Here is a 25,369-nt window from a genome sequence, read left to right as displayed (position 1 = left end):
AGAGAGAGAGAGAGAGAGAGAGAATGGATTAGTTCAGTGCATTTTTTCAGCCAGTGTGTGCCTATGGGCTGTCATACACTATAGAGCAGAGATGGGGAATTCCAGCCCATGGAGCTAATTAGATCTGCCAAACCTCCCCACTTGGCTATTTGAGCCAACATATACCCAATGGGACATGGGTGGCGCTGTGGGTTAAACCACAGAGCCTAGGACTTGCCAATCAGAAGGCTGGCGGTTCGAATCCCCGCCACAGGGTGAGCTCCCATTGCTCGGTCCCTGCTCCTGCCAACCTAGCAGTTCAAAAGCACATCAAAGTGCAAGTAGATAAATAGGTACCGCTCCGGCGGGAAGGTAAATGGCGTTTCCGTGCACTGCTCTGGTTCACCAGAAGTGGCTTAGTCATGCTGGACCCGGAAGCTGTCCGCCAGCTCCCTTGGCCAATAAAGCGAGATGAGCGCCGCAATCCCAGAGTCGGTCACGACTGGACCTAACGGTCAGGAGTCCCTTTACCTTTACCTTTATACCCACCTGTCTATTCCCTAATGCCATATGACACCACAGGAGCAGAACAGATAAGTCACCCCTTCAGACAGCACTGAATTCGAGCAGCTGACCTGAAGGAAAGCATGACTCAGCACTTTTGTTATTTTAGATTGGGGTGCAAAGCTTGGGAGCTTGCTGGACTGCAATTCCCTCATCCCCAGCCAGCATGGCTAATGATCAGAGATAATGGGAGCTGAAGTCCAGCAACATCTGGAGGGCCACCGCGTTCTCCACCTCTCCTTTAGATTAAAAGTTTCATTGTAAAAAATGGGGGGGGGGAGTTGGATAAAGCACCCTGCTGCATTGTAGCAGGTGTGCTCAGCCCATCAGAAAACCAGAAGGCACATCACATGACAATGACGGTAGAGCCAATCCCAATGAGAAAGCCAAATTGCTACAAAATCGTCACGTGACATTGCCAAGGACATCCTGACAGTGCAAAGGAAGAAAATCACACCAGCTGTCCTGAACAGTTTGCTGGTGTAAGAACTGTCCTTCAGAACAATGCCACTGAGACAAGCACAGACACCAAGTGTTCTTAATCTTGCAATCTGTTCTGTACTGCTCTTGTGTCTGGCTATGAAGAAAATGCTGAGAGACTTGAGCCCTCTCACCTTATCCAATGGAAGGCCTCTATTAAAGAAAGGCCTTGGCCACATCCACAATGTACATTTAAAGTGGTGCTGTGATACTGCTTTAAACAGTCATTAAAGGTAAAGGTACCCCTGCCCGTATGGACCAGTCGTGTCCGACTCTAGGGTTGTGTGCTCATCTCGCTCTAGAGGCCGGGGGCCAGCGCTGTCCGGAGACACTTCCGGGTCATGTGGCCAGCATGAAGAAGCTGCTCTGGCGAGCCTGCACCAGCGCAGCACACGGAAACGCCGTTTGCCTTCCCGCTATAAAGCGGCACCTATTTATCTACTTGCACTTAGAGGTGCTTTCGAACTGCTAGGTGGGCAGGAGCTGGGACCGAACGATGGGAGCTCACCCCGCTGCGGGGATTCAAACCACCGACCATACGATCGGCAAGTCCTAGGCACTGAGGTTTTACCCACAGCGCCACCCGCGTCCCCCTAAACAGTCATGGCTTCCCCTGAAGAATGCTGGGAGCTGTAATTTGAGAGCGTTGTTAGGAGATGCCTATTCCCCTCAGAGAGTGACAATTCCCAGAGATTTCTTTGAAGGGGGATTGATTGTTAAACCGCTCTGGGAATTACAGCTTTGGGAGAAGAACTGCTAACAACTCTTGGCACTCTTAACAAACTACAGCTCTCAGGATTCTTTGGGGGGAAGCTGTGACTGTTTAAAGTGGTATGGTAGTGCTTTCGGTGTGTGAATGTGGCCCTTGCCTACTTGAGACTAACCACAGCATGCATTGCTTTTGTCAGGAGCCCTGTCTCCTTCTCTACGATAGCAATTCTATGCATAGGTCGTAGCTCCGCCTCCCTTCTCACTGCAAAGCCAAAAAGCTGTAAACCTTCCCTGGGTCCTCTAATTACTGAATGTGCTAGAAGTGGGACTGATTCTGTTCAGTTACTACCACTGCTGTTTTTCTAGAAAAAGAGGTGCCAGAACTCACCGTGAACACCTCCCTCATTCTCTTAGAATGACAATGGCACCCACCTGAAGGGTACCAGAATTGAGTTCCAGCGAGTTCTGGCTTTAAAAAAAAACACCTGGTTACTTCCCATTTAAACAGGCTAGCCTTAATATTATGAAAAATGTTGATTTAGGCCCATCACACCAGACAAAAGCACCTCATTCCACTCGAATATTTACCTGTTCCCTCAGCCATTTCCATTGTTTATGAGCGCCTATGCAGATTTGTAAGTGAAATGTTAATATTTCATGCAGTTCTTTGTGAGCTCCCCACCCTGTCATCTTTGGGCTTAGTGTTTCCCTGTTTTTCACATTGTGTGTATGTGTTCTGATTTGACCTACTTTGCATGTGAGCTTTCTCTTTACTGAACAGATGACATCTCTTGGATAACTTTGGCAGCGGCGGGGTGGGAGGGAGAGAATATATCTATTTAGGGACAATCAAATAGATTGTGCAGCTTCTGCGGATTCCGAAGGTTTTTTTGTTCCCACAGGATTTCGTTTTATTCCCAGAGACATTTGCATTAAAATAGGTTCTTCTCTCTTTCGGAAGGGTTCATCTGCTTCTGCAGCTTACTCAACACCTGAAGTCAAAAAGCCTCTGTCACATTTCAACCACTTACCCCCCCCCCCAACCCAGCAGCCAGCTGCACATACACAAAAGGGCTTGATGGCATCTGGCAGGTGATAAGCATCACAAGCAGATATACAGAAACAAATTAAAGAATTGGGGGGCTCTTTCCTCCTCCTTCCCCACTTCACCTGAGAAAACTTTGCAGAGAAATTGAATTCAAAAGCATTTGTTATGCGTCAGTTACTACAGATGACCGGGATATGACCTAGCCGAAAGCTGCTTCACACTTTAAGCAAGCAATCTTGTCTCCTGTTTAAGGTCATATCTTCATGTCCTACAGTAAATATGTAGAGTGTGAAGGGCAGTCACAGGACCCTAAGCCAGCCTCCTCCAACCTGGTGCCCTTCAGAAGTTCTGAACTACAATTCTCATGCACCCTAGCTGTGCAAGCTGGGGTAGATGGGTGCTGTACTCAAAAACATGTGGAGAGCTCCAGGTTGGCAAGACTGCCCTAAACACTTGGCAGCACATGCTGGTCTGTTGCAGCCCTTAGACCCTTGCCCACTTCATGCTTAGGGGCACATGTTGAGATTTCCGCATTGCAGGAGGTTGGACTAGATCAGGCATAGGCAAACTTGGCCCACCAGATGTTTTGGGACTACATCATCCCTAGCTAACAGGACCAGTGGTCAGGGAAGATGGGAACTGTAGTCTCAAAACATCTGGAGGGCTGAGTTTGCCTGTGCCTGGACCAGATGGGATCCCTTCTAACTCTGCAATTCTACAATTCTTTGAGCACACATTCTGTGTGCAGGAGCCAAACAGACTGGCAGCTGAATCTTAATTCAGCACTGGCAATAGGACAGCACCCAAGGCCAAAAGACTCTGTTGGGATGCAAGGCTGGCTGCACAGCACAAACACCTACAAGGAAAAGTTGTGGCTCAGGGGCCGAACATCTGCTTTGCATGCTGAAGTCCCAGTTTTAATTCCTGACATTGCCAGGTAGGGCTGGGGAAAGACTCCCTGAAATCCTAGAGAGCATCTGCAGGGCACTGTAGACAATAGTAATGGGCCAATGGTCTGACTCAATATAAGGGAGCTTCATATATTCCTTTGTCCTCCAACGCTTTGCTGCTTCTCCGTGGTCCCAAGCATCTGTTGTCTGAATGGTTGCCTCACTTTGCCCAATCAGTTCTGCAGTTGAGGATTTCACTAACACAAGAGGTAAAGGGGGGAGAAGAAAGCCAGATACAGTGTTGGGGGGAGGGTGAGAAAAAGGCCTTGACTCCTTAGAAGCACCCGGCAAAGGCAAAACAAATCCTACATTGCAGTTTATTTCTATGCTGCCTTCTGGCCAAAAAGGCCTTCAAAGCAGCTCACAAAGGTTAACACACGAAGTCAACATTCTTTCAAGCAAAATACAACTTAGCCCAAATATAAATCAGCAGGATCTCAACAACAACATTAGCACCAAGAACCTAAACACAAAAACATCCTTTCCCATGCCTGAAAGCAGAAACTAGTCTGCCCATTCCCCAGCAAAATGGCAAAATAGAGCACAAAAAACTTCCCAAAGGGTTACTGTACCTGAGGCAGACACTCATGAGCAGCCACTTTCCAGACAGCAGCTCATTACAAGGGTCCCAGGCAAAGCAGAGCAGGTTCGTTCCAATGTTTTCAAGCACAGTCTCTCCCCAAAGGCTGATGGAGACGGAACCTGCCATGTGTAGGGCAGTGATGGCAAACAAATACACACAAAGCCTGTAACGCGGTGTTGCAAACACAGAGAGAAACTCAGAAAATTAAAGGTGGTTAAGTTTTTGCACAATTAAGCGATGCTTAATTGGGGGGTTTTAAGGACCATATTCTTTTGTTCACCACTACATTGTGCCTGTAGGACACAGTTCTCCCATCTAGAAATATACTTCTATATCCCTCTGCATGAATATTCTTTCTGGTGCCACCACTGATTGCAAGGGAAGCTGCAGCTATTCTGTCGTCCTCAATAAGGGACATAGACATGCCCTGCCATTTTTCTCCGGGGGGGGGGGGGAGTGGCAAGTCTCAACAGGTGGGAAGGGTGGAGGGGGGGTGCTGTTGGGCCATTGTAGCCAGAAAAGGAATGCAACAGGCTCCCTAATCCTTCTTGAGTTCTTCCTTCTTCCTTCTTCCTTCTTCCTTCTTCCTTCTTCCTTCTTCCTTCTTCCTTCTTCCTTCTTCCTTCTTCCTTCTTCCTTCTTCCTCCTTCCTCCAAATGTCCATCAACTCAGTACTGTCTGCTTTGACTGGCAGCAGCTCTCTGGGGTTACATATAGGAGCCTGGAAGATGCATGGTATCTTCTGCATGCAAAGTGTATGCTGTACCGCTGAGCTTTGCTATATATATATATATATATATATATATATATATATATATATAAAGGCGGGGAGTCTGATGCCAGCTACAGTGGGCCTTCTGGAGCCCAGAACTCCCAGTGTTTGCCCAGCCATGCCAACAATGGGCCTATGCAAAACACCAAAGAGCATAAGAAGGGCCTACTGGATCAGGCCAGTACTCCATCTAGTCCCGCATCCTGTTCTTACAGTAGCCAAACAGGTGCCCATGAAAAAATTGCAAGTAGGACCTGAGCACAAGAGCACATTTGAGCTACACTGCACCAAGCCTGAAACCACCCAGAAGGAGAAATGGAATGAGATCGCAGAGCAGCAGTATCAACAGCGATCCCTGAAATGAGGAGGGGATAGAGAAACCCCAGAAGACTGATGTCTTCCTTTGCAATCAAGAGAAAATACCCCTGATGCTGAGAGGAGCTGCACAGGGAGATAATGAGAAAGCTGGAGGAAGACCTGTTGTACAATGAATTGTTATAAGTAGAGTTTTTTTCTATTTTTATCCCTGTGATTAGATTCTGAACTCTTTGAATCATCATTAATGTAACACCCTAGAAGCAAGCTACAGCCTCAGCTGAATGCTGCATTAAGTGTTCCTGGCTAATTTGGGGAGTATTTGAAATCATGTGTGTAGGCAGACCGACGTCAGACATGCCACGGTTGTAATTCTTTTTTAACTTCTGAAATGAGAAGAATCGCCCGTTTTGTTATCAACACATCCTTTGCTCCTTATCTGACAATTTATTAATATATTGCAATGTTGACTGATCTAGCTAATCTTAGCTGACTATTATGTATTTATAGATACGGATATATTTGTATCAAACCCGGCACAATCCAAAAACTTACATCAGGACTAAATCCCCATTGGCACTACATTTAAAGCAGCATCAAACCACTTTAAGCAGTCATGGCTCTAGGCCCCCCCCCCCAAAAAAAAGAATTCTGGAAATTATAGTTTGTTAAGGGCATTGAGCATTGATAGGAGATTCCTGTTCCCATCACAGAGCTGCAATTCTCAGAGGTCACTGGAAAGAGGGATTCACTTTTCAGCCACTCTGGGAATTGTAGCTCAGTGAGGGGAGTGGGGTTAACAATTCTCTTAACAATTCTCAGCATCCTAATAAACCACAATGCCCAGAATTCTTTGGGGGAAGCCATGCCTGTTTAAAATATCATCACGGTGCTTTAAATGTACAATGCAGATGGGACTGAGAGCTGGTCTACGCATGACTTGGAACAAGGTGGTAGAATTCTGGACTATGCTACTTCAGTCTGCAAGTGGGGGGTGGCGATATTTCTGAATGCTCCTCATGTGAAAGAACTCTCTGCACTAAAACCATGTCAGATAGAGAACTCTGCCAAACCTTTCTCCTCGTGTGCTAACTTACTGAATAGTCACAAGGTTGTTGTTTTTAATGGGGAAGATTATTCAGAGGCATCACCTGCCCCCACTTGAGTCTGAACTGAATTCTGCCATCTTGTTCTGCCTTGTATACCAGCAGGTCTGTATAAATCCTATTAAAATCTGTTCTGTTGACATCTAACTTCCATTCTGTTCCATTCATCTGGACACAGCTGCTATGGACTAGCTTTTTGTAGGATCACTGGACAGTGTTTAGCTCTGAAGTTGTGGTTTTGGTGGGGTTTTTTGTTTTTTTTGTTTTTTGAAGTTACCAGGGCAGAAGCAAACTAGAATAGCCAGTTTGGTGCGCAAGTTTTAAGAATGTAACATTGCTTGCCACTTCTCACTAAAGCCACTTTCTGAACTTAACAGGGTTTATAGAGCTTTCTCATTCTGCAGTCAGAGGAGGTGGTGGGTGGTGCTCTCAGCTTGTTCCTGGTTCCTTCCAGGAAGCACAACAGAACCAGGCTGCATCTTGTAGTGGCTCTTTCATACTGTTACATTGCACATGCACACATTTGTCCAGGCCACCAGATGGAGATGTTGGAGTCTTAGAGATGATTAAAGATTGCTGTGCTCCTGGGATTTTTCTCTCTCAATATGCACAGGCAACTTTCATGTTTGACTTGGCTCCTTAGATATTTGCAGTTGCCTGGGTCTTTATTCTTCTTTTACATTAGGCAGCAATGGGCACAGAATAAAAGATTCGGGATGTGGCAAGACTTAACTCAAATGCCCTATGGACTCCTTGTTCTCTTAAGGCAAGAGGGCAAGTCAAGACATTTTGCTGCCTGAGATTGAACAGCAGTGACTCCTCTCTGCCAAATCAAGGTGCATAGTACCCAAGGGTAGTCAAGTTTTCTAGGCACCTAAAACAGAAAATCCCAAAAAAGCACCACCCCCTGAAAGTAACTATACAACAATAATAAATCAAATTTGCTGCTCTCTCATGGCACCCAAAATCAGCTGCCTTACTCTGCCTAATGGTGAGGCTGCAAAATGTATTATGTAGGGTGGAATGTGTTCCACTTTACGGGATTTGAAAGGCTGCAGTGGACAGTCTCTGTTTGAATGACTCTTCTATTTGAAGGGATGCTTGGGGAAGGTCAGATTTAAAGATAAAGAGCCTTTAAAAAGGACAGCCTGGAAGCTGTCCATCATCAGCACCTGGACAGCAGTCTGAACAGACACAATGGTCACTTGGTCACTATGGCCTTCCTCACCATGATGAGATGCATTTTTTAAATACGGTGTGTAATTTTTTATATCAAGAACAAAAATTCCAATGAATAACCTTACAACAAATTAATAGCCTTACAATAAATCGAAGACAGCATGTGGTTGTACATTGTCATTGAACGTGTTAGATCAGAAAAAAACATCCATCTCTCCATAAACTTATGGGGCTGATTTACATGTGTTTGCTTATGGGAGGTTAAGGCTGATCAGCATCACAATGGACCAGATATTCAGTGTATTATGTTTCTCTTTAAACTAAAGCAATTGTTTCTGAATTTGCATCTATACATATTAATTATGTGCAAATTGTACGCAGATCTGTACCGACCTTTGTTCTCTTTTTGCTGATGCATTAACTCTTTTTTGGTACTGCGTAGCATAGAAACATAGGAAGCTGCCTTATGTTGAGCCAGATCATTGGTCTATCTGCCAAATCAAATTTTGGAGGGCCGAATCACCCACACTACACCCTAACTTCCTGCTCTTTCGCTTCTTTTTAAACAGTCATCCACATCTGTGTCAGGAATCTTCTTTTCGTATTGTGTAATGGGCATGGTTCATGTATTCTCTCCTTTCTTCATTTCTCTGTTATTTTGGTTCCTCAGAATCACAGGAGGAAAGGAAAGGAGACCAGTGGTATGCATGGGCTGCTATATTAAGGAACGTGCCTTCCAGATGTTTTGGACTCCAGTTCCGATCACCACTGGTGACAGGCTGTGCTGGCAATGGGAACTGGAGTCCACAACATCTAGAGGACAGGGAGCAAAGGACACAGAGGCCAGTTTGTCTACTAGGAAAGGAACACAGCATGCCGCAGGCGGAGGCTGCAAAAACAGCAAAGCCTACTGTAATCAGATTAGCCACATCTTGAATTCTCCAGGCAGCTGATTTGGAGAGTGCAATGAGGTGTTGCGGTAAGGGAATATCATGCCAGTTCAGTGGATCAGTCTGTGAATATCACCTGAGCTAATTTGCATGTTGTGTTGAGGATTTGCACATAGTATATATCCTGCTGCGTCCCTCTTTCTGTCAAGATTCAAAACATTGTGCTTTTTTGGCACAGCTGGGGTGTCTGGTGTAGAAACTTGTGAGGTTCAGTGGTGACTGGTGCCCCCTGGCGGTGGGGGGAAGCAGAAAGACCAATGGTAGGTGGAGCCAGAGCCAATGACAGGCAGAGCCAACTACAGTGCAGATCTGTACAATCACCAACTCAGAAGTAAACCCCATTGCATTTATTGGAAGTTGTAAGTACACGTATATAGAACTGCACCCTTGGGGACTCTTTACTATAAAAGACTCTCTCATACTTAATAAAGCTAGGAACATACGCTTTTCCTTTCTCAAGAAACGTACTGTCTTCCAAAGCCTTTCTGCTGCAAATTAAATAGCTGCTTTCATGCAGTATGTTGAAAGTATGCTGAGAGTTGAGCTTCGCTTCTGGTCCCTGCACCATCCTTTTTTATTTGCCCTGAACCCTGCCTCTTTGAAAGAGCTCACACTGACATTCTGCAACAAGTTTAGCTTGCAGAAGATGTTATAGTTCAGAATTTATCTGGTTAAATTCCCTGGTGTGTGTCACCTGCTGACGTCAGCTTACAGCTGGGCGGAGACAGAAGCTTTAGAAGCTGGGCGGGACTATTCCCTGTTTGTTCAGTTCCCCTGTGACTCTGAGGGGAGAAGGATGTTTGCAGCAATGGCTGCCAGCAGTGACGGACTTTTGATGCGGAAATGTTGTAATAAAGAGCTGTAAATAGACGAACCTGTCTATGTGTGATTACAAGGAGTACGACTGCTTTACACGCTGTGTTTCTACTCTGCTAAAAGCCGTGACGGAGAAGAGACAGCAGGAGTTATTGCGCAGCTTGGGAGGAAGCGTGCCGGACCGCTGTAAGTGATTGATTGGGACCGTAAAGCTGTCTGAAGTCGCGGCTCTATCGATCAAGGGCTAGATCGATTTATCCGAACAGGTCATGGGAGGTCAGCCAACGCTTGTAAAACAGTCGTAAAACAGCTTCAGGAGGCTTTGAAGCTGGGTTCCGAGGAACGGGAGCTGACCGGATGCCGGAGAGCAGGAATGAGTAATTGCCTGCTTCCGAGAGGCATGAGGAGCTGCTGAAAGAGAGCTGCTGGGACACAGAGCTAAAAGAAAAAAGCAGCTGAGAAATCGTCGTTTCTCCGGACGGGTGCTGGATAAGCTGTAAGTAGGCTTGGGCCCCTTGGGAGAACGGGAGAAGATGGCAGACTGCCAGGATATACCAGTGGAAAAGCTCACTCTAAAGAGTTGGGCAACCTGGAGCAAAAGAGTGAAGGGGTGGTTCCTGGTCCATGGGCTTTGGGAAGCATGGCAGAGGGAGCCCCTACTACCAACCCCCAGCGCTACAGCGGCTGGAGACGTTGCAGGCTGTGAGGCTGCGTTGCCGGAAGAGAGCCAGCAGAAAATGCAAAGAGAGCTGGAGATGCTCAAGGCATGTGTTGATGCATCACTGAGACCCCACTTAGAGGGTGTGAAATCAGCGTGGGCCGCCTGGAATTTGCTGAAAGGCTTGTGTGAGGCGTCAGCGAAAGGCCAGAGCCCTGGAGGAAGCCCTGGAGAGGCAGAAGGATGCCCAGAAAGCCCAATGGGGGCTGGGACAGTGTTGGGGAGCTGTTGTAATGCTTCTACACGTCTGTGTGATGGACTGAGTCCTGGAAAGGCTGGACTGGCAGGCCCTGTTCCCGATGTATTGGCCTCTAGGAGCGCTAGTGAGCAGATCGGGGGGGCGAAGAGTTCCAAAGGCAAGTTTAAAGGACTTTCCCTTTGTGCTGAAGCGAAGAGCAGCTTCAGGGGGGGCGAGGCTGGTGGGAGGCGCCGTTCCAGAAGGAGGAGGGCCAAGCCAGCTGGGAGCCCCGAGTGTTTTTCCACTGGAGTTCGTCGATGCTACGTGTGCAATTCGGCGCAACATCTGAGTGGCAGTTGCCCCCACCGGTGCAGAGAGCCGCGGCAGGATGTTGTGAAGGACATTTCCCATGGGAACCAGGCGGGTTTCCATGGCAACAGGCCTGGGAAGACAGGCAGGCGTGGAACTGAGCCAGGTGGCCGTGGTAAACAGCAGGGAGAAGAGTCTTATCAAGTCTCAGCGAGTATGGCAGTGTTTGAGGAGGGCCGAGTGGAAAATCCCGAGATGGCCTTTGTAATAGACTCTGCAGCTAACCGCAACATGGTTCCAGAGACCCCTGCAGTCGAGAGGTGGAATTGCACGGCAGTTCCGAAGGGACAGACTATTAAGTTTGCAAATGGACAGAAAACTAGAGTTTCCAAGTGTACTAATGCCTATCTTTCTGTTTTACAGGAAACGGTGGATTTTTGTATTGTTCCAGAGATTCAACAATGTTTGTTATCTGTGCCTTATTTGTTAAGTAAGGGGTTCAAAGTTTGTTTTGAAAATGATGTCTGCACAATCTCCAAAGGGGGGAGGTTACTGGCCAAAGTGCGGAAGGGACAGAATGATCTTTTCATTCTTAAAACGTCTCTTGGAGGTGAGGGGAAGGTTGAGAAAGCACAAGCGTTGCGTGCTACAGTTCCCAACCAGCGTGCTACAATTCCCGCTCATAATGTTACATGTGCATGCGTATGGCATCAGAGAACGATTCACAATCCTTTAGAGGATTTGCAGGTGTTACCTGAGGTTGTTACAGGTTGTAAGATTAAAAATTGTCAAAGTGCCATTAATTGTGACACTTGCAAGCAGGCAAAGGTGAGAGGGTGCAGTTACCCAAAGGTGGAACGTGTAGCCACTGAACCTTTTGAGCTGGTTCACATAGATTTGTCCGGTCCTGTCAAGGCACCAAGTCTAGGGGGGGCCAGGTTTCTGCTAACTTTTCTGGATGATTTCTCACAGAATTCCTGGGCTCACGGTCTCAAATCCAGGGAGGATGCAGCACAGCTGATCAAGAGCTGGATTGAGGGGGTGGAACAGAGGTTCTCCACCAGGGTTCAAGCTATCATCAGTGACAGAAATGCTAAGTACACTGGTTCTGCTTTGCAGAAGTTCTTTCAACAGAAAGGGATACGACACACAGTTATTTCACCCCAGCAAGGCGGGGTGGCAGAGCTGAGAAGTGGAGCTCTGGTCAGGGCTGCACAGGTGATGCTGAAAGAAGCCAGGTTACCTCCTGAGTTTTGGCTGGAGGCTACGAGGGCTGTGTCATTCACCTGGAATCGTGTCTACAACTCATTGGTAGGTGACACACCGTTCTCTTTGTTAAATGGCCGAAAACCCCAGGTTCACTTTCTGCGGACGTTTGGGACTCCTGCGCTTGTCTCTGTGCCTGAGGCTTTGCGAGGGCCAGATGGAGCCAAAGTCCAGAAAATGATCTTCTGTGGGTATGAGCCAGAAGCCCGTGCATGGCGATTTGCTTACCCGTCAGGTGATCAGAGTAAGGTGCTGATCAGTAAACACGCTGAGTTCTTAGAGGAGGAGGTGAAGTCAAAGACTCCTGTTAGGCGTGATGTTCTCTCAGATTGTCTCTCTGATCCAGAAGACAGTTCTGATGAGGCAGAGGAAGAAGGGGCTGAGGCTGCTGATGACGACCAAAGTCAGGAGCAAAGTCAGGAGCAGGATGAGGTTTCGGTAGCTTCTCCACAAGATGTTAAGAGAGCACCCAAAAGCGAGCCTAGTTCTCCTGTGAGTGTAATGGAGAGGATTCGAAAACGCTTTAAGTCAGAAGGAGAATCCCATGATGCAGAGGACACACCTGCTGATCAAAGTGAGTCAGAGGGAACACCTGAGTTTGTGCCTAGGAGGTCCAGTCGCGCAACAAAGGGCATCCCACCAGAGAGGTATCAGGCCACAGGTGCGTGGATAAGTTTCGCACAGTGCGATTCTGAAAGTTGTGAGGTGCTTCCACAAATGCCAAACGGGTTTGCCAAGGGAAGGCGCAAGGCATTGGGGAAGGAATTGATCTCACAAGGTACTGAAGATGTTGCACAGGTATCACGCAGGGACACAAGGGGGGGTGTTATAGTTCAGAATTTATCTGGTTAAATTCCCTGGTGTGTGTCACCTGCTGACGTCAGCTTACAGCTGGGCGGAGACAGAAGCTTTAGAAGCTGGGCGGGACTATTCCCTGTTTGTTCAGTTCCCCTGTGACTCTAAGGGGAGAAGGATGTTTGCAGCAATGGCTGCCAGCAGTGACGGACTTTTGATGCGGAAATGTTGTAATAAAGAGCTGTAAATAGACGAACCTGTCTATGTGTGATTACAAGGAGTACGACTGCTTTACACGCTGTGTTTCTACTCTGCTAAAAGCCGTGACGGAGAAGAGACAGCAGGAGTTATTGCGCAGCTTGGGAGGAAGCGTGCCGGACCGCTGTAAGTGATTGATTGGGACCGTAAAGCTGTCTGAAGTCGCGGCTCTATCGATCAAGGGCTAGATCGATTTATCCGAACAGAAGAGCCATTTTATCTGTGACCAATTCTGGTGGGGTATCTGTGTTAGTCCGTGGCAGTGAAAGCAACAAAGAGTCTTGTAGCACCTTAAAAGCACAACAGATTTATTATATTACAAGCTTTCATGGGTCAGAGCCTTCTTCATCAAATTCAGAAAATGCTCGCCAACGTGGATAAGCAATAACATGCTGCATTTAGAGAAAAGATGTGGTTTTTAATGTTTTTTTTTTAAAAGCAGAGGCAAAGCTTCTGCTAGGACAGGGGGAGGGAACCTGTGGCCCTCCAAGTGTTGTTGGACTCCAGTTCCCATCAGCCTCAGCCAGCATGGTCAATAGTCAGGGATGATGGGAGTTTGAGTCCAACATCTGGAGAGTCACAGGTTCCCTATGTCTGTCCTAGGAGAGTTTTCATCCTGAAATTGGGGGTGGCGGGTGTGTAGAAGTTGAATGTAGAATGTATTATAGCCCATAATTCCAAATGGCATTTTAAATGGAAATGAGTGTTAGCAGGGCTGATCCAGACAGAGACTGGGACTATAACACAGGCAGATACTGGGCAGAACAACCCAATGTGGGGTGGGAATCTATACTGGAGAACCCACGCTTCCACAACTCTGCTGGGTTTGTTGGTTTGTTGGTTTGTTTTTTCTATTTTTCCTAACTGATTCTTTTAAAGAGAGAGAGTGTGTACACACACACACACACACACACGCTGTAAAACAAAAGAGGTGCTTTCTCTTTTATAACTACATCAAGTGTCATTTTAACTAGAACTACATTACCTCTGAAAATGGCTGGTCCAGGGCTGAACCTGTGTAGAGAATATATGAGCTTTAGGCTGTCTTGACACACCCCAGAAACGCCCTTTTTTGTTCTAGCATCTCTCAGAACACTGAGGATCAGCAGCAATGGTGGAGCTTTCTTATCCATGCCAGGGAGACTTCTGACTTCTAGCTGCAGCCAGGGACATCATTCTCCAATCATGGAGATGAAGGTCTGCAGCATCCAAAGGGATAGATCCCAGTTGTCCTTCCTGGGAGCTTAGGATTGCTCCCTGAAAAACATGCCAATTAAATATGTGATAATGCCAGTTACCTACCTCTCTGGAGCAAAATTAAGAAGGCAAAAGGAAGGACTAAGATGTACATAAATTGAAAGACTTCAGGGCTTATTTCAACAGTTTTCTTCTTCATCAGGGGAGAAATTGGCACCCAGTACGATTGAAATTAAACACACACAAAGCCCTTTTATCAGAAATGACCAGTGTGTGACTTAAACCTTCGCTCACAAACCTTGATGAATTTGCAAGCTGTAGGGATCATGGATTTGAGAAAATTAATTTTATGCTTTTCATCCTCCCAAATTTAAAAAAAAAAAGAAAATGGAAGAAAATGATTTTTCTCCTTTGTGCCTCTCTGGAATGCATCATAGATTGCAAAACGGAATTGAAATGTAATGAAAACAACATAATCTGTCTCCGGGGGGGGGGGGTGAGGTCTGCTTTGTGAAAAGCCTGCTTCCCCTTCTGCCCTACTGGGGTGGCTGCCAAAAGGGTAAGGGAAAGGACAAGGAGAAGACAGCCAAGACTTCCAGACTCCATCCCCTTAAGCAAGAGGCTAGATGGTCTTGACTATCTGAGTGCAAACAGTCCCCAAGTACTTAATTCAAGTACTTGCCCCACTGCATCAGTCATTGCACATCAACGGCGACATGCCCCAAATACTGGGATCTAGAAATATTTCAGGATTTATGATCCAAGTGTGTGGAGTCAATGTTTAATTTCTAAAGTAAAAGATGACAGCTTATTTGGAAGAATAGCCATGCCCCTTTTTATAATACCTTTTAATACCTCTAAATCACCACTGTCACTGAGCTCTGTTACTAGAAACCTGGCACTCCTGATTTCTAGAGGAGTAGCATGCCTGTGTCTGTATTTATGTGTATAGGTAAAAGGTAAAGGTACCCCTGCCCATACGGGCCAGTCTTGACAGACTCTAGGGTTGTGCGCTCATCTCACTCTAGAGGCCGGGGGCCAGTGCTGTCCGGAGACACTTCCGGGTCACGTGGCCAGCGTGACAAAGCTGCATCTGGCGAGCCAGCGCAGCACACGGAAACGCCGTTTACCTTCCCGCCAGTAAGCGGTCCCTATTTATCTACTTGCACTCAGAGGTGCTTTCGAACTGCTAGGTTGGCAGGCGCTGGGACCGAGCAACGGGAGCGCACCCCGCCGCAGGGATTCGAACCACCGACCTTTCGATCGGCAAGCCCTAGGCGCTGAGGCTTTTACCCACAGCGCCACCTGCGTCCCGTATTTATGTGTATAGACACATACATATACATACACAGAGATACATGCACATGTGGGATCTGCAATGTATCCCCCTCACCTCCAAATAGTAATTCCAGCCTGCCTTGCTCTCTTCCAGGAAACTCCATTCCATTTCCTCTTCCCCATATTTCTTTTCCAATAGTCAACATTGCAGGGCTGCCAGGCTAGACTGTTCGGATGGGGGAGTTTGCCCTCTTTGGTTTTGTTTTTAAAGTATGTTTCATACTTCTCTATACTTTAGGGCAGGCATGGAGAACCTTTGCCCCTCCATAGGTTGCTGTGCTTTCCATTGGCCATGCTTGCTGGGGCTGAAGGGAGTGTTAGCTCAGCAGCATTTGGAGGGTCAAAGGTTCCCCAATTCTGATTGAGGGTTCTCTCAAGTATGATGATACCTCCCTCTTGTTTCTCAGTGACCCTGTTTTTGTTTCAAATCCTAATAACACAGTTTAAAAGGCCATGGATTGTTTAATTAGTGGAAGGCCTAGGATAAGGGGAATGTTTGTCCTAGCACCTAGAGATATGTAACAAGGCACCAGGCAAGCTTCCCTGAGGAGAGCATTCCATAAGTGGGGAGCCACTGCAGAAAAGGCCCGTTCTTGTGTTGCCACCCTCTGGATGTCTCCTGAAGGAGGCACATGAAGAAGGGCCTCAGATGGTGGTCACAGAGTCTGGGTTGGTTCATAAGTGGAGAGGCTTATTAACAGTGCATTTCCAAGCACAATTCAAAGTGTTGGTGCTGACCTTTAAAGCCCTAAATGGCCTCGGTCTAGTATACCTGAAGGAGCGTCGCCACCCCCATCGTTGTGCCCGGACATTGAGGTCCAGCACTGAGGGCCTTCTGGTGATTTCCTCACTGCGAGAAGCCAAGTTACAGGGAACCAGGCAGAGGGCCTTCTCGGTAGTGGCACCTGCCCTGTGGAATGCCCTCCCACCAGATGTCAAAGAGAAAAACAACTACCAGACTTTTAGAAGACATCTGAAGGCAGCCCTGTTTAGGGAAGCCTCCCAGAGTGGCTGGGGAAACCCAGCCAGATGGGAGGGGTATAAATAATAATAATTATTATTATTATTATTATTATATTATATTATATTATATTATATTATATTATATTATATTATATTATATTATTATTTATTGTTATTATTATTATTATTGTTGTTGTTGTTGTTGTTGTTGTTATTATTATTATTATTATTATTATAGTTCTGAGAGTTATTAGGAGACAAACCCCCCGCCCAATTCCCTTCACAGAGCTACAGTTCCCAGAGTGGTTTAACAGTCAATCCGAGGCCTTAGATATGGTTAATGAATGTGCTGTGGAGCCTGCCATAGATAGTGTAATGACTAATACATTAAAAGCTGGATTTCTCTTCTGGCTTAAAAGGATGGGTTCCTGGTGGCATAACTTCAGGAAGCCCCACACGTAACCTGCATTCACACAAACAATTTCATTTCCTGATGGATCCACCACTGGAAATGTCCTTATTTCATTGCCAGTCAAAGACCTGGCAGCAATTTCGAGCAGCATCCTAGAGAAAACATCTTTCAAGAGACTTCACAGAAAGTCATTTGAAAGAGTACCTATTGAATCGTTCCCTGTTTCTAATGCAGCATCTTCTGTAATCCTTTATTAACAGCTAGGGGATATATGTGATAAGCACACGTGTATTGTTGGGTGATTGAACCAAAGAATGGAGAAACAAAACTAAATTGCCACAAAGCTTCCGACGTTTACAGAAGTTGTGTTTAATACTGAAACAGGACAAGGAGGAGATCCCACCGGCCCACAAACTGCATAAAACATACAAGTACCTTTTTGGCACAAGGTTTAGTGAATCTGGAGGTGGTGGTGTTCTGTAACAAAGAGATGAGATTTGCTTGCAAAGATTAGAATAGATTTTGATAGAGTTATTTTTAGCCTTGGAGTGTTCCAAAACACTTACACCCCACCCGAGAGCCAAAGTGAAAGGTGATGTAAGCCCATCTTTCCTCCCCAGTGGCAAGACTCCCTCTTCACACTCATTGTGTGAGGGTGTTGGAAAAGCCAAAAAATGCATGCTGGGAAACCGAGAGAAAGTGAAAATTGAATGGGAGAGAGTATTTTAGCTCACAGCTTAACACTTTCCTGTAGGCTACTTCTCTTGATATGCTCCTGTTGCCTGGGTCATCGGTATACCAGTGAAGGCAATTTTAACTTGTTTCGCTGTCCTTCGCCCTCTGTGACAAAGGGACTGCACAGAACCCAGAGGGGATGTGCAAAAGTGTGTGCAGAGAATGTGCTAGGTATGTCTCAGCTCCAGTTAAAACGTTCTGCAGAAACCAGTAGGAAATATTTTCCTTGGCTGTACCACTACAAGCTGTAGGAGTGGGAAACTGCATGTCTCAAGCGAAAAACAACAACAGAGTACAGGTCCACCTTCCTGCACAAAGAAAAATCATGAGAATACTTTGATGGGGTAGTTTTCTACATACTCTGACTACTGGCAATGTTGGCTGGGGCTGATGGGATATGTAGTCCACCTGGAAAGCAACATATTAGCCACCCCCGACCTGCTGCCTGAAGTGGTGCAGTCCAACAAAGTTTCACCACTTAGCATATAAATTGGCCCAGAGATTAGAAACTAGTCAGTAAACATTGAATGGCTGAAGACAGGTGTAGGTGCTCATGCAGACCAACAGCTAACACTGGTTTTACTTGATTGTGGTAAGCCAGGAGCAGTGAAGGGAAACATCTTTGATTCAGTTCCCATTTAAAGGCAAATCCACCTGACTGGCACTTTACAAAACAATATGCAAACTAAAACACAACCGTCCTTCGGAATCCTCACTTCTTGAATTTTGCAATGCAGTTCTCCAACCAAGTATTCTGTACAAAAATGCATATACTAGGGGAAAGTGCATAAAAATACATGTATTCACTAACAACATACAAAAAAGGAAATATTAAAGGATATTGCTTTGCCGAAATAGGCACGTTGGGCAAAATTGCATACAAAAATGTGCATATAAGCACAAATCTGTACAAAAGTGCTGATGAGTTTTCATGATGACCATTTTTTAAAAAAACCAAACCACAAACTGATGTGGAACTATGGAGAATTAAATATTGGGAGAATGAGAAACTGAGGAAATAAAACTGACAGACTTGCCTGTCAGTAGCCAGGAGTACCTAACCAGTGGCCTTGCCTGGACTATTTCAGATTAATCCGTAGTCCTCCATATGTTCTTGGACTCCAACTCCCATCAGTCCCAGTTTGCATGATCAATGGCCAAATATGATAACACCTGGAACCACCCCATGTTAAGCATTCTTGCACTTATTGCTATTATATCAATGAAGAAAATAAAGGTTTTTCTGAATGACCTCGTCTCTGAAATTGGAAAGCTGTTCTTGTGAATTATAAATGACTTTCCCAGTGAAATGTGGAAAGACATACAAGAGCATTAAATAAAAACCCACAATTTCCCAGATTATTAAATGCTTTAACTGGGCATTTATCCTCTGCTTTGTTTTGGGGTTTTTTGCCATTCTCAATCAATTACTTAGAAAAGAAACTGTGTTATGCAAAAAGTCCTGGGTTAATCTGTGCCTTCTCCATTTTAAAACAAACAACAACCTTAAGTATCCAGATTGGAAAAGATAATCTGCCAAAGATCTCAAGGTCCTAACCCCTCACCCCCCACCCTGGGAATGTTATAAAACACTGCCATTTGCAAGTGATGCTATACCGCTTAAGAAAGAAAAAAACTGAAGGGCTTTTGGACCTGTATGCTCAAATAAGCCTAAGAGGCTTGTAATTGCTAGCCAGAACTTTGACTGCAGTAGTGTAGCACTCAAGAGCTGAAAGGGGGGCTTTGAAAAGGAGGATATGGAACCTGAATTAGCCAAGTCATAAGAAACCCCATACCAGCATTGGGGAACCTCCAGCCCATGGGCCAAATTTGGCCCACCAGCATTGGGCCTGTGAGACCATTCCCCCCAAACCATGCCCACCTACCCCAGGTTCAATTCCCCAGCATCTCCAGGTACAGCGGGGGGGGGGGCTGTTTGAAACGCCCAACTCTATGATCTAGGGAGAGTTGCAGTCAGTCCATGTAGACAGTAGTGAGCTAGATGGACCAATGATATGACTCAGTATAAGGCAGCTTCCTGTGTAAGCAGCAATAAATGAGTTAATTGCTGCTGTGCCAAGGCACTTTTTTATTTTCAAACTATAAAAGGACAAGAACAGGGAGATACAGCTCATTTTGCACGCAGAGAACAGCTTCTTATGTTACAGAGAGGCTATGAGAACTCCTCCTCCCCTTGTGCGCTTCTTTGTAGTGTCTGTCTGAGATATTCCCTGCCCCCGTGCACATTTCACCACACTGGGCAGGGAGAGGTCTGAGGTCCAATTTGGACATACATTAAGAAAAAGCAAGGCAAAACACAAGTTGTTTGAGCTTCTGTCCTACGTTAAAGCAGGGTGCCTGCTAGCATCTTTTTCACTGCTGCAGAGTTGAGGCTGCCATGCGTTGATGCACGTTTGTTGCTTCCTGTAACAGCGGAAGAATATGCAGCGCAGCGCTCCCCAAAGTACTGTAATATCCTGCTACATAAGACAAGCTTGTACGCTGGCCATCTCAATGATCCGTCCAGCTCAGCATTCTGTCTACCCACACAGACCACATTAGGTGGCTGATGTCTCAAGGAAGTTTGCAAGCAGTGCAATGGAGCAATGTTGACCCCCTGTTGCTAACGCTCAGCATCTAGCAGTCAGAAGTAATGGCTCTGAAAATGGATGATTTCACTAATAGATTTGCCCTCCATGTAGTTATCAAAGCCAGTAGTCCAACTATTTCACACCCAGGTTTCAACTGTAAGCCTGCAGCATGGAAACTACTTCAATATTTCACTTTTACTATCTATGTCCGTATTTCCCCTTTTAATAATCCCTCTCTTCTTCCCTCCACATTCTTAATTTTTAAAAGCATTTTTTAATAGAAAACAGCACAACACTCCTTAGGACAGGATATATTCTGTTGTGGGGTATTATCTGCCAGTTGAACACTAAAGATTTACACTTTTAAAAGTGAAAGCAAAAGTTATTTATGCTAGTTGGGAAACAACATGACCAGTAACAATTCCAGAACTGCGCTGCTGATGCTCTCTACAAAGATATAATTGTGTGTGTGTGTGTGTGTGTGTGTGTGTGTGTGTGTGTGTGTGTAATAGTGCCTATCCTCCAAGGAGCTCAAGGGAATGTACATAGTTCTCTCTTTCTCCAGTGTATCTTCACAACAACCCAGTGAGGTAGGTTGGGCTGAGAAATAGTGATTGGCCCAAGGTCGCCCAGTGAACTTTATGTGTGTACAGTGGTACCTCTGGTTACGAACGGGATCTGTTCTGGAGCCCCGTTCGCAACATGAGCAGAACGCAACCCACGTCTGCGCGTGCACTGGTTGCGATTCGCCACTTCTTCGCATGCGCGTGACATCATTTTGCGCGTCTGCACATGTCCGAGCGGCGAAACTCGGAAGTAACCCTTTCCGGTACTTCCGGGTCACTGCAGGACGTATCCTGAAAGAACTTAACATGAAACAGACGTAACAAGAGGTATGACTGTATGGCAATTTGAACCCCCGCCTCCTGGGTCTTTTAAAATGCCATCATTGTACCCTCTCATTCTGATCTTAACGATGGCCTGTTACACATCACCAAAAGAGAGGAAATGTGCCATCAAGAAAGAGTCCACAGATCTATGTAACATTTTCATATGCCAGTTAATAAATATATAGAAAGATGCAAATTTGTAATTAATTACTATAATTCAGTTGGCAATGCAATGCATCTCACTATTGTGGAGAAGACTGTAACCAAGTGACCTCTGTGCCCGCTCCCAGGTTAAGTATTGGAGGACTCTCCTGCTTTCCAGAGAGCCAGTGTGGTGTAGTGGTTAAGAGCGATAGACTTGTAATCTGGTGAACTGGGTTCGCGTCCCCGCTCCTCCACATGCAGCTGCTGGGTGACCTTGGGCCAGTCACACTGCTCTGAAGTCTCTCAGCCCCACTCACCTCACAGAGTGTTTGTTGTGGGCGAGGAAGGGAAAGGAGAATGTTAGCCGCTTTGAGACTCCTTCGGGTAGTGATAAAATGGGATATCAAATCCAAACTACTACTACTACTACTACTACTACTACTACTACTCTTCTTCTTCTTCTTCTTCTTCTTCTTCTTCTTCTTCTTCTTCTTCTTCTTCTTCTTCTTCTTCTTCTTCTTCCCTTCTAATGGTTCTTTTATCTTTAAACTGGATCTGGACTGGACAGCCCTGAAAACCAAGCATGCCTTCAATCAGAGGACTGTCCTCTGTAAAGTAGGGCACATGGCCACCTTGCTGGTGCTCAGGCTTTGAGTGTCATCACCTATGTGGCCGTAACAAGACCACCCACCTAAGAGGGAGGTATCAACACTAAAGGCCAGGGCAGGGGAAAACAGGAAGCCCAGAACAGCCCAACCAGGACCAAGGTACTCAGTGATGATGGCTAATTGTTGGGGAAGTGAGGGAGATAGGAATGGCATGGCTGGAATCCGGCAGCAGCACTTCCAGCACTGCAACGTTTTGTTGCTGGTCCTACTTGCTCCCGATAAAAGGAAAACAAGAAGCTCCAAGCCCTCTGTTTCAAAGCTTACAGCCTGACATTTCTGTTGCATTCCTGACGCAGCACCTCTTGAGTACTGGACTTGGCTGCTTAAGACTGTGTACTTCACCTCATGCTGATCAAAGTTTCTGCTTCTGTTTATTATAGATTTCTGGTGTGTGTGTGTGTGTGTGTGTGTGTGTGTGTGTGTGTGTGCATGTTTTCCCCCGCCCTCCCCATCGCCCTTTCCTCAAGTGTGTGTGTGATTCATGCCTTTGGGGAAGCTCAATTCAGAGGCAGCTGCTGCTTCTCAGTGGGGCTCCTGTTTCCACCCAGCCATGCCGCTCAGTTTGACAGGCACCCACAGATCTTAAGCCTTTGGCCAAGGTCAAGTCACCTACTGAGCCAAGGTCTCAAGAATAGACAAGATGCCAGCTAAAGATCCCCCAATCTGCAGCGTGCTACTGGCTCTCTGCCAGCTCTGTCTCATTAGCCCCACTTTAATGGCTGCTTGCTTAGTTTGCAGAGTTCTTTGCCTGCTCCGTGAGGAAAACACTTGGTCGATTCTGGAAGCATGATATGGCTGAAAGGAGAGAAATAGACGAAGTGCTTTTCCTATGAGTTTTGCCTTCCCACCCCAAAACATCCCCCCAACAGAGAGCTGGACTGCTTGACAGTCTAGCTGAACTATACTTTTGCAAAGAGAAAAACATTAGCCAAGTGCCCTATATTATTATGATATTATTATTATTATTATTATTATTATTATTATTATTATTATTATATTATTATTATTATTATTATTATTATTATTATTATTATTATTATATTTTCACCTTTTACATGTATAAAATGTCATAAAAACAGCTAGAAATAGTCGGTACAAAAAAGAACTGAAGCTAAATTTAGAAACCAATGCAAAATGAACGTCTAAGGCAGAGACCTTTCCATCTAGCAGGAAAGTCTTTCCAAAACAAGAATGGCTTGAGTTGTTTCTGGAAAATACAGAGAATGTGTAGCTATTGTAACTCAACATATAGCCTATTTATGTGTAAACTAATGCTTATCATAATTAACCCCTATTGAGATTCTCCCAAATTAATCCCGGGTGGTGTGTGTGGGAGAGAGAGAGAGAGAGAGAGAGAGAGAGAGAGAGCAGCAGTCCCTGCCTCCAACTGGGAATCCCACTACCATTAACTTGAAGGTCTGTCTAGAGCAAGAATGACCAATGTGATGGTCTCCAGTCACTGGACTACAGCTCCCATTATCCCTGTTGATTGGTCATGCTGGCTGGGACTGATGGGAGCTGTAGTCCAACAACATTGAGACAGCACCCTAGTATAGAGCCTCTTCACGTACAGCTTCACCGAGCTGCTTTGGGAGGAGTGTTTCCATGGCATGGCTCAAATCTTTCAAATGACAGCTCTTAAAAGGCATAGCGCTGATATACCACCCAAAATAGTGACCTCCTCCAGTTGCAAGCCTTAGACTATCTTACAGGGTTACAAGTTGTGTGGACCTGATGTCTAGAACCAGGCAAATGTTTTGTAAGATATGCTTACAAAACATCACAGGTCATCACAAGCCAAAGCCTAGTCCCCATGAGCAATGACCTGGCCTGACAGCAGCCAAACGATTCCATCAGCAAAGCAGAATGAGACATCTTGTCACTCTTTTCAGGTGAGGAGGGGTCGCTAAAGAAGGCAAGCAGTGAATCTGGTCACAATCTGCTTGGACGTTCTTCTACCCAGCAAGCTCCATGGAAAGGAACACCATGCTTTTGCACATCTGTTATTTCTCCTAATGAGGCTTGTTGAGGAAAGGAACATCCTGGTTAATTGTGCCTTCTATCAGGTAGTGGGAGGGATGGAATGGCTTTCGATACTGTGTGAAGAATAGGCTTTCCACCTGTGGCATGTAGAGGAGTGCGTAAAGCATATGCCTTATCCTACATCGGGACATTAAAACTTGAGATCCTGTAAGCCAGCCAAGCCTGACCAGATGGCCCATCAATACATTTCCCACTTCTAATGATGGTGGCCCAAATACCTAGCAATTCTAAAGAAAGCAGGCATGAAAATGCAATAATGCACCTGCCTACCCCAGCTATTTCTGCAAGGATGAAAGCATCTCTTTGCTCTGGGGTAGGAGCTAATTGCTTGCAGCAATCAGGAAGGAAGATTTGATGGCTATTATCTTAGCATGAATAGCTGCAAATGCTCTTACTAATGTGGGATTGTGTGCAGAGGACTCTGTGTTCCTCCTCTCCTATATACATATTTATGGGCAGATCCATATGGATGTTCCAGAGCACAGAAGCATGACTGATGCTCCTGAATTGTCCTTGACCTTTCTGCTTGTCCAATTAGCTTTGCTGAGGGGGTGGGGGGAGACGGAATCATGGCCCATTGCTATGCTGCCCCAACACCCTTCGAGTCGCTTGCATCTTCTCTCGGCGACTTCCTCATTCACGGCCTTATCATTGCAATCGCAGGGAGCTTGAGAGGGCCTCGCAGCTGCTTGCTTCTAAACTCTGGAGTGCCTAATGCACAATAGCATGATGAGGAATGGAAAAGGAGCCGAGCCAAAGCCCTTGGCAAGCCGGGATTTGTAAGGGAGGAAAAGAATAAAAGAATAATGTTGCCTTTCATATATTTCCGCAAGCACTTATCAAGTCATAGCTCTTTCATGCTCCAGTAGTTCCGACTGTGATATGAGGCTAGATCCATCCTCATAAAACTCATAGGCAACATTATCAGGAACAAATTCATAAGGGAAGGGAAGAAAGTTACTTGATCCCTTTATACATGTTTTTCTTACAGCTTGATTCTTGGATCTAAGCTTGTTTAGTCCCACTGATTTCAGTTAGATTAAATCAGCTTAAATCTAAGTGCTTCTGGTTTAATTGGGTATGAATCAGGCTACTGAAATCCTTCTTGCACCTCTAACCCAAACTGGCTCTTAATATTGATCTCCGAGGTTTCCTTTAAAGAATGATTAATCTATGGGTTTTCCAGGTGATTCTAGAGCTCTCTCCCATTTATAAAGTTGGGGGTAAAGTGAATGAATGAAGAGTGCATAGATTTTTCACTCATTTGGATCTATGACTTCATATGCCCTCAAGCAAGCGGCAAGATATTTTGAAATTCCCAGCTAATTAGAATGAGTTGATGGTGCTAGATGAGAACAACTGGAAACATATTTCGTGGGAGTCAGCTTAATAGGCTGGGAGATCTACAGAT

At 45.7% G+C, this 25,369-nt stretch overlaps 1 protein-coding gene across 3 annotated transcripts in view; it reads left to right on the top strand.

Moving 5' to 3' along the window:
- The window catches only part of DLGAP4 (DLG associated protein 4), a 326,608-nt gene that overhangs the window by 199,093 nt on the left and 102,146 nt on the right, over positions 1 to 25,369 (top strand). The window lies entirely within an intron of this gene.

Source organism: Podarcis muralis, chromosome 5 (assembly GCF_964188315.1).
Source record: "Podarcis muralis chromosome 5, rPodMur119.hap1.1, whole genome shotgun sequence".
Lineage (NCBI taxonomy): Eukaryota > Metazoa > Chordata > Lepidosauria > Squamata > Lacertidae > Podarcis > Podarcis muralis.
The sequence above is the reverse complement of the archived record's forward strand: the minus strand, read 5'-3'. Positions and strand labels throughout refer to the sequence as shown.